The sequence below is a fragment of the Heterodontus francisci genome, chromosome 32 (assembly GCF_036365525.1).
Source record: "Heterodontus francisci isolate sHetFra1 chromosome 32, sHetFra1.hap1, whole genome shotgun sequence".
NCBI lineage: Eukaryota > Metazoa > Chordata > Chondrichthyes > Heterodontiformes > Heterodontidae > Heterodontus > Heterodontus francisci.
The window spans coordinates 27601044-27610351 of NC_090402.1; positions in this window are offsets into that span (position 1 = coordinate 27601044).

Genomic DNA, 9308 nt, shown 5'->3' on the forward strand with positions numbered 1-9308 from the left:
AAGCAGTGAGATGGGCTACCAATTTCTAATTTCTGCCCTCTCCTCATTCCGCCTGTAGATGAGGGTGATGATGCCTTTCCTCGTGGATTCTGACATGCTGCCGGCCAGAAGCATACTCTCGTACACTTCCAGAAGGTCTGGGCCAATCCAATCCCACAGAGTCGAATACAACTCAACCGGTAAGCCGTCGCTTCCCAGAGTTTTACTCGTCTTGAAGGACCTGACGGCCTTTGTCAGCTCGACCATAGCGGTGGAACTGAACAACATCCTCTGTGATTGTAACTGTGGTGTATTATCCCTCCTCAACTCCTCCACAGCGTGTGCCCCCTCGTAGACCATTTGATCCTTCTCCAATACCTCTTTGTCATCCTGCTCCATGGAACAGCTCTCGTAGGGTTCCATTTCTACCTATTGAATGTAACGAGCACATGTCCAGCAATGCTTCCTTCCCGTACCCTCACCTCCAGACTACCCCAAGGATCTATTCCACTTCCTCATCTACATGCTACCCCTTGGCAACATCATCTGCAGACATGGGATTAGCTTCCACATAAATGCTGATGACATAAAGCTCTACCTCTCCACTACCCTTCTTGACCCTGTAGCTGCCTCTGTGATTTTAGACTGCTGATCCAACATAGAGTCTGTAAGATCAGCTGGTAACTGTTATAGCTGCTTCTATAATAGGCAAGCACCCAGCTGTGTTCCAACTTTAAATTTAAACAGTGGCAGCAAGCAGGCCAGAGCTGACTGCTGAGTATTTATTGACTGTAAGAGCAGCTGTTACAGTAACCAGCTTCAATGTTAGGTGAGTGAAGAGAGACAGATCGTTGGCATTTTACAACATTCATTCTGCTGATTAAATTTAAAATGCTGCTGATAGCAGAAACTGACTGGGGATGAGAGAAACTACTAAAGTTTCCCCAACAGCTGACCATGCTTTTAGCCATTCCCCTCAATTACCCCAAATCAAATCACTTGTCTTAATAATAGACAGTGAAAAAGTAATTAATTAACTATGCTTAAAGAGAATTATTTCATGATTAGGTGTTACTTAGCTGGCAAACACAAACAGTAACAGTGACAACAATTCAAAAGTACTAATTGACTGTAAAGTACTCTGTAACGTTGTGAAAGGCTTTATATAACTGCAAGATATTTCTTTAATCAAACAGGTTTTTCTAAAACTCTGATAGCCACATGAACTGATTATTTCCGAGTTCAAATTTTTGAAGAATGCTGAATTACCTGACATTCCTTCTGCTTAAAAAGAGGTTTTTGTGATTATGTCAGTCAAAGAATAAAGGATAAGCTATTGACTCTAATGCAAACTTTATGATGAAGTCGTCTAATACAAAGATATTACTAGATAAAGAAAGACTTGCACTTTACAACTAATGAAGTACTTTTAAAAAGAGTAGTCACTGTAGAAATGTAGGAAATGCGGCAGACAGGGCCTTGGTTTAACATTTCATATACAGCACAACACTCCCGCAATACTGCACTGAAATGTCAGATTATGTGCTCAAAGAAGTCTTGCTACAATTGTACAGGGCTTTGGTGGCCCCACAACTGGAGAACTGTGCATAGTTTTGGTGTCCATATCTAAGGAAGGATATATTTGATTTGGAGGCGGTACAGCGAAGGTTGACTAGATTGGTTCCTGTGAATGAGAACATTATCCTATGATGAGATGCTGAGTAAATTGGGTCTATCTCTTCTGGAGTTTAGAAGAATGAGAAGTGATCTTATTGAAACATACAAAATTCTGAAGGGGCTTGACAGGGTAGACACAGAGACTGTTTCCATTGGCTGGGGAATCTAGAACACAGGGGCACAGTCGCTGATCTTCGCTTATGATTGCACAATGTTCAGCACCATTTGCGACTCCTCAGATACTGGCCAGAATTTGACAGTGGGCGGACTGAAACCAGACTCCGACGTAAATGTCGGTGACGAACCCGCTCCCGCCCAGCCTGGGGATCCGTCACGTATTTTACGGATTCCCAGGCTTTAATTGGCCCGAGCCGGGACTTCCACCCACTTGAGGGAGGAGGTCCCGTCTCAGTGAGCTGCCGGCCAATCAGCAGGCCAGCAGCTCTTAGTCTCAGCAGCGCCACTGGGAGCGGTAGCCAATGCTGGGACTGCAGCCCAGCCGATGCCATGGACCCGAGAGAGTGGGTAAGTTTGGGTTGCCTCACCGGGGGTGGGGGGGGGGGTCGGTCGTGCCCTGGTGAGACTAGGGTGGTTGTTTGGGGGAAGGGGTGAGTCTTGGATCCTGGGGGTGGGTTGGGAGGCGGGGGCGGCCCTCAATCGGGCACCCTGTGCCCAACTGCCATGCCCCCCCACAAGGCGCGGAAAGGCTGGCAGCTATCGCTGAGCAGCCTTTCACGTCCCCAGCACACCCGCTTGCCACGGGTAAAATACGCGTGGAGGCAGGCGAGGGCCTTTAAGTGGCCATTAAGTGGCCAATTAAGGGTCTTGATTGGCCTCGGGCAGGTGGGCCGTTTCCCAACCCCTCCCCCCCCCCCCCCCCCCCCCGACCTCCGTAAACTTGCCCGGAGGCAGAATCGGGGCGGTTAGGCCTCCTGGAACCTGCCGCTCAATTTTACGCCGGCCCCACGCCACCATCCGACCCGCTGGGATGGCGTAAAATTCCAGCCACTGAAGCATTCCGTGTAGAAATGCAGCAAGACCTGGACGATATCCAGGCTTGGGCTCATAAGTGGCAAGTAACATTCGTGCCACACAAGTTCCAGGCAATGACCATCTCCAAATAGAGAGAATCTAACCATCTCCCCTTGATATTCAATGGCATTACCATCGCTGAATTCCCCCACTATCAACTTCCTGAGGGTTACCATTGACCAGAAACTGAACTGGAGTAGCCATATAAAAACAGATCAGGCTTGAGTCATAGCCATTTACAGCATAGGAGGCGGCCATTCAGTTTGAGGAGCCGTATGGTCTACTCCTGCTCCGATTTATTATGTTCTTTTGACTCTGGAGTGGGATCTCAGTAGTTGTTACCAATCATGTGAGTGGAAGATGTCATGCTTTTGTAGATGCTGTGGGATTATCCAAATGCAAAAAAGTTTTGAGAACGTATCACAAGTAATAATGCAGATCAAATCATGGAATAGGAGGGTCAGTGTCCAAATGGATAAAAAATTGGCTTAAGAACAGAAAACAGCGAGTCGTAGTTATGAAACAAAAACAAGAAATGCTGGATTCACTCAGCAGGTCTGGCAGCATCTGTGGAAAGAGAAGCAGAGTTAACGTTTCGGGTCAGTGACCCTTCTTCGGAACTGACAAATATTAGAAAAGTCACAGATTATAAACAAGTGAGGTGGGGGTTGGGCTTGTAGTCGTAGTTATGGTTGTTTTTCAGCCTGGATGATGGTAGACAGTCGTGGTCCCCAAGGGTCAGTGCTGGGACCACTCTTTTTTTTGCTATATAAGTGACTTGGGTCTTGTAATACAGAGCAGAATTTCAAAATTTGCTGATGACACCAAATTTGGAGGTGTGGCAAACAGGTAGGAGGATACAAACCACCTGCAACAGTGGCGCAGTGGTTAGCACCGCAGCCTCACAGCTCCAGCGACCCGGGTTCAATTCTGGGTACTGCCTGTGTGGAGTTTGCAAATTCTCCCTGTGTCTGCGTGGGTTTCCTCCGGTTTCCTCCCACATGCCAAAGACTTGCAGGTTGATAGGTAAATTGGCCATTATAAATTGCCCCTAGTGTAGGTAGGTGGTAGGGGTATATAGGGACAGGTGAGGATGTGGTAGAAATATGGAATTAGTGTAGGATTAGTATAAAAATGGGTGGTTGATGGTCGGCACAGACTCGGTGGGCCGAAGGGCCTGTTTCAGTGCTGTATCTCTAAATAAATAAAAAATAAATAGTTAGGCTAGCAGAATGGGCAGGCGTTTGACAGATGGAATTTGATACTGACAAGTGTGCGGTCATGCATTTTGGCAGAATGAATAGGGACAGGCAATATATGCTTAATGGCACAGTTCTGGTCACTACATTTTTGGAAGTATATGAGGGCCCTTGAGAGGGTGCAGAGGAGATTAATCAAAATGGTTCCAGGGATGGAGGATTTTGGTTCAAAGTTACGTTGGAAAAGCTGGGGTTGTTCCCCTTACAGCAAAGGAGATTGAGGGAAGATTTAATAGAGGTGCACAAGATTATGACAGGCTTAGATAAGTTAGACAAGGAAAAACTGTTCCCATTGTTATGGTGGGAGCAACGCACTGTTAATTCAGTCCTGTCACTCCAAAGGTCGCAGCATATTATTAAGCTTTCAGACCCAATTGGAAAAACGGCCAAATTAAGCACTCTAGTATCCTCAGAATGAAACAGACCAAACCAGGTATCTTTAAGACAACAAATTAACTATTTATTTAAAAAAACTAAATCTGAAACACTATTCTAAAGACCTTATAAACTTTTTAATTTAATCTAGCTCCCACATTCACACACACACACATGCTCAAAAGTAACAATAGTTAACTGTTCCTTTCTTTTTTTTTTTAAATTGAGTTTTTAAAATTAGCTCTCTTAAGAAGTAAGAAGTAAGCTTTTGGGTTTTATGTTCCTGGTGAATGAGGTCTTCTAATGTGAAGATAATCAAAGTTCACTCAAAGTCTTCATCCAGATTTGATGAAAATACTCTGTTCTTGATAGGCATTCAAACACTTCAGCTCCGGTAGGCATTAAACAGTTTTTGAATGAAGAGCACAGCAATACAAATAATTTCTTGAAAAAGTAAAGCTTTTCTTCTTTACTCAGGGAATTAACTTGGCTTGTAGCACTTTGTAGAATCTTTTCTGAGAGAGAATAAAACAGCTCCTTTCTTCAGATCACCTCGCTGGAAAATCTCTCAGAACTAACTGGTCTCAGCTAGTTTCTGCCAGTTCCACACACAGTCAAAAATGGAAACATTACCACGTGACCTCTCTCTCTACTGCTGTTGCTCAGGGTAACCAAAATGCAGCTGTGGTGCATTGCGTCTCCAGAATTCCAGAATCTTCTCTCCCTTAAAGGTGCACTGTTTCTAAGTGCCTTAAAGGCGCGCACACAGTTTTTAATCCGAAGAGAAAAAATAATACAAGTTCATGACACCATTAACTGGTACAATTATACAAGGACTAGGGGACACAGTTTGAAAAGTTTTGGGCAAGAGATGTAGGTGGAATATGAGGAGGAACTGTTTACGCAGCAGGTGGTAATGACCTGGAACCTGCTGCCCACAAGGGTGGTGGAAGTGAAGACAATCAATAACTTCAAGAAGAAATTGGATGGCAATTTGAAGGAAATAAACTTGCTACAGGGTTGCAGGGATTGAATGGGGGAGTGGGATTGACTAGATAGCTCCGTGGAGTGGGGGCATGGACTTGATGGGCCAAATGGCATCCTTCTGCGCCATAAATGACCCTATGACTTTATGACCTCAGACGTGTACTTTTTGAGATCAGGTCTATGTTTTTCGCTCAGATTCCATGATTCGATTTATGAACACATGAATGGTTGCATTAAGGATGGTGCATATACCAAAAAGAGGTAACTGTCATAATCCAAAAGTGGATAGGATTTAATTACTGTTGGAAAAAGAAGATAGATTCTGAATCTGATAACGTGGTTGTTTTTGGTTGTGTTTCAGGGAGGGAAGCAGTCTGGATTGGGATCCAGTGACACAAATCTGCCAGTCACCTTTTTTGGCTATCTTACCTGGAACCATTTCTTTTTGTCCAGAAGACTTTTCAGTTCAAGATTAAAGATTGAGCCTGTGGACTATAACTGAGATAGTTCCATTTAAGGCTAAATCTCTTCAATTTCCTTATCCAACTGCTCACTTTTCTTTTATTTATTCTTTCTTCTCATTCTGGGTTTTGTTAGGAATAATTTTCCTGTATGTGAGCAACATCCTAACAGCTGCTGTGCAGTGGGCAATTCTCTTTGGAATCTCAGTAGCGCAAGATCCATGTTAATGGGATTCTCAGATTTTCTCACTTGTCAGTCATGATAACATAAAGCAGGTTAAGATGTTTCTGCCACAAGAAGCGCAAATGCATTTTCAAATTTAGAAAGTAAAATTGGGCTGGAGAGATTTTCAGCTCGACTGCAGTCTCTGGCTTCCAAATAGGGTGCTTCAGATTTGGATTTAGGTTCATTTTGGCTGATTATCCCCTCCATTTGGTAGTGAAATACAGTCCTATCCAGATATTAGTATAAGTAATGACCCAGGGCAATCAGAAGCATTAAATAGTGCAAGGACTGCTAGTTACTGGATGTCCTGAACATACTGTCAGTGCTGTCAACTTCCAGCAATGTGATTTGATCTTCAGTGGCTCTGATTAGCTAACAATATGTTGCCCTTATTGCTTGGGATATTCTGGACCTCTGACCCCTGCATGAAACTGTCTCCATGGTGAGCCCTAACTATATTTAATTGCCTCCACTGACACTGCTTTGCTGACTAACTGACCAATATCTAGTAAGTCCATCACCACCAGCACAAGCTACTGAAAGTCCACAGCATCCCCTTAATCTTCCACAGCCCCTAGCTCCAAAACCAACCCAGTGATAGGCATCAATCGAGGTACCACTTACTCCTGTGTCAGGGTGTTCCAGCAGGGCTAGGTATGAGCAGAACTTACAAGCACAGAGACCTTAGCAAGAAGGGGTAGCAGAGAATACCTGTCAACAGAAGCGCAAGTCATAAGCATTTAATGTTATTAGGAACTTATAACATTGTATCAATTTCAACATAAATGGTAAGCTTTTGTGGGACTGGAACATCATTTTTGTTGTTGGCCTAAGTGGGATGTCAACATAAACAAGATTGAGATAAGAGTGTAGGACTGCAGAGACTTGAGAGCACAATATACAGGTTGGCACTCCAGTACAGTACTGAGGGAGTGCTACACTGTTGGACATGGTGCCTTTTTAATGAGACAAATTGAGATCCCAACTGCCCTCTTAGCTGGATGTAAAAGATCCCATGGCAGCATTTTGAAGAAGAGCAGCAGAGTCCTCCCTGATGTTTTGACCAAGATTTTCCCCTCAACCAACACCTCTAAAACAGATTATCCGGTCATTACCACAATGCTACTTGTGGGAGCTTTCTCTGTGCCAATTGACTGCTGTGAGTCCTACGTTCTAACAGACTACACTTCAAAAAGTACTTTATTGCCCAGGTGTGTCCAGTCCACAAAAAGCAGGACATATTCAATCCAGCCAATTACCCACAACAGCCTACTATCAATCAAAAAGTGATGGAAGTGGTTGTTGAAAGTGCTATCAAGTAGCAAATACTCACCAATAACCTGATCACGGATGCTGAGTTTGAGTTCTGCCAGGAGCACTTGGTTCCAAACCTCATTACAGACTTGGTCCAATCATGGACAAAAGATCAAAATTCCAGAGGTGGGTGAGAGTGACTGCCATTGACATTAAGGTAGCATTTGAGCAAGTATGGCATCAAGAAGCTCTAGTAAAATTGACATTAATGGGAATCATGGGGAAAATTCCTCTGGCTGAAGTCATACCTAGTACAAAAGAAGATGGCTGTGGTTGTTGGAGACCAATCATCACAGCTCCAGGACATTGCAGCAGGATTTCTTCAGGACAGCATCTTAAGCCTAACCATCTTCAGCTGCTTCATCGATGACTTTCCCTCCAACATAAGGTCAGAAGTGGGGATGTACATTGACTATTGTGCTGCATTCCATTCCATTCACAACTCCTCAGATACTGAAGCAGTTTGTGCCCGCATGCAGCAAGACCTGGACAACATTCAGTCTTGGGCTGATGTGTGGCACAAATGTTAGTTGCCACTTAAGTGGCAATGACCATCACCAAGAGAGACTATAACCATCTCCCCTTGCCATTCAATAGCATTACCATTGTCAAATCTCTACCATCAATATCCTGGTGGTTACCATTGACCAGAAACTTAACTGGACCAGCCATATAAATACAGCAACTGCAAGACCAGGTCAGAAGCTGATATTTTGTGGCAAGTGACTCACCTCCTGACTCCCCAAAGCCTTTCCATAATCTACAAGGTACAAGTCAGGAGTGTTATGATATACTTCCACTAGCCCAGATGAATGCAGCTTCAACAACACTCAAGAAGCTCAAACACCATCCAGGACAAAGCAGCACACATGATTTGCACCCCGTCACCACCTTAAACAAACATTCACTCCCTCCACCACCGGCGCTCTTTGACTGCAGTATATACCAGCTACAAGATGCACTGCAGCAATTCTCCAAGGCTTCTTCAACTGCACCACTCAAACCCACAACTTCTTTCACTTACTAGGACAAATTTCCCGTAAAGACTGTTGCATAGTATGAGTCATGGGGCTGAATTTACCTGACCCATTAGAGACAATCTGGGAGATGGGAGGGCTGGCAATATGGTCACATAGAAACATCATCACCTCCAGGTTGCTGTCCAAGTCACACAGCATCTTGATATGGAGCTATGTCGCTGTTCCTTCACCGTCACTGGGTCAAAATCCTGGGATGCCCTCCTTAACAGCACTGTGGGACTACCTTCACAATATAGTCTGCAGCGGTTCAAGAAGGCAGCTCACCCACTTCCTTCTCAAGGGCCTTGGCTGCAATGCCCATGTCCCATCAATGAATTAAAAGAAAGTGTTTTGTGATGTCCTGATGTTGAGAAAGGTGCTACGTAAATGCAAGTGCTTCTTTTTTTGACTGTGCCAGATAGAAAGTTCACCCACAAGCAAAGTTATGCCACAACTGGTCTGATATTGAAGAGCATCAGAGATCTTGAAAACAGAATGGCATGTGAATGGTGTTAATAACTGAACTGAACACAAGCAAAACAACGTTGTAGAGTGTTAAGTCCCACTGCCAGGGCCGAAAGCAGGAGCTGATCCTGTTCCAGCGGGCGGCGGGATCCTGGGGCGGCGATTTGCTGGCAGTGGCCAATTAATAGGCCATTGGCAGGACCGGCTTCCAATTCAGTCAGCGGCCTGGTCCCCAGATCTGCCGGCCAGATCAAAGGACCAGCTGCTCAGCAGCGCCACCACCATTAGCAATAACCACTGCTGATGCTGCAGCTCAAGGATGAGGGTGCCTCAATGCCAAGGCACCCTGGATGGTGAGTGTGTTCGGGGAAGCTGGGACCAGGCCAGCAGGCCCTGGTGATCGGTCGGGGGGCAGGGTGCCTTGGTGCAATAGTAGCCAGTTAGGCGCAGGATGGCCATTGCTGCCAGGGGTCCCCTCTGCGGCCTATGAAGTGCCCATCAAGGAGGACCTCTC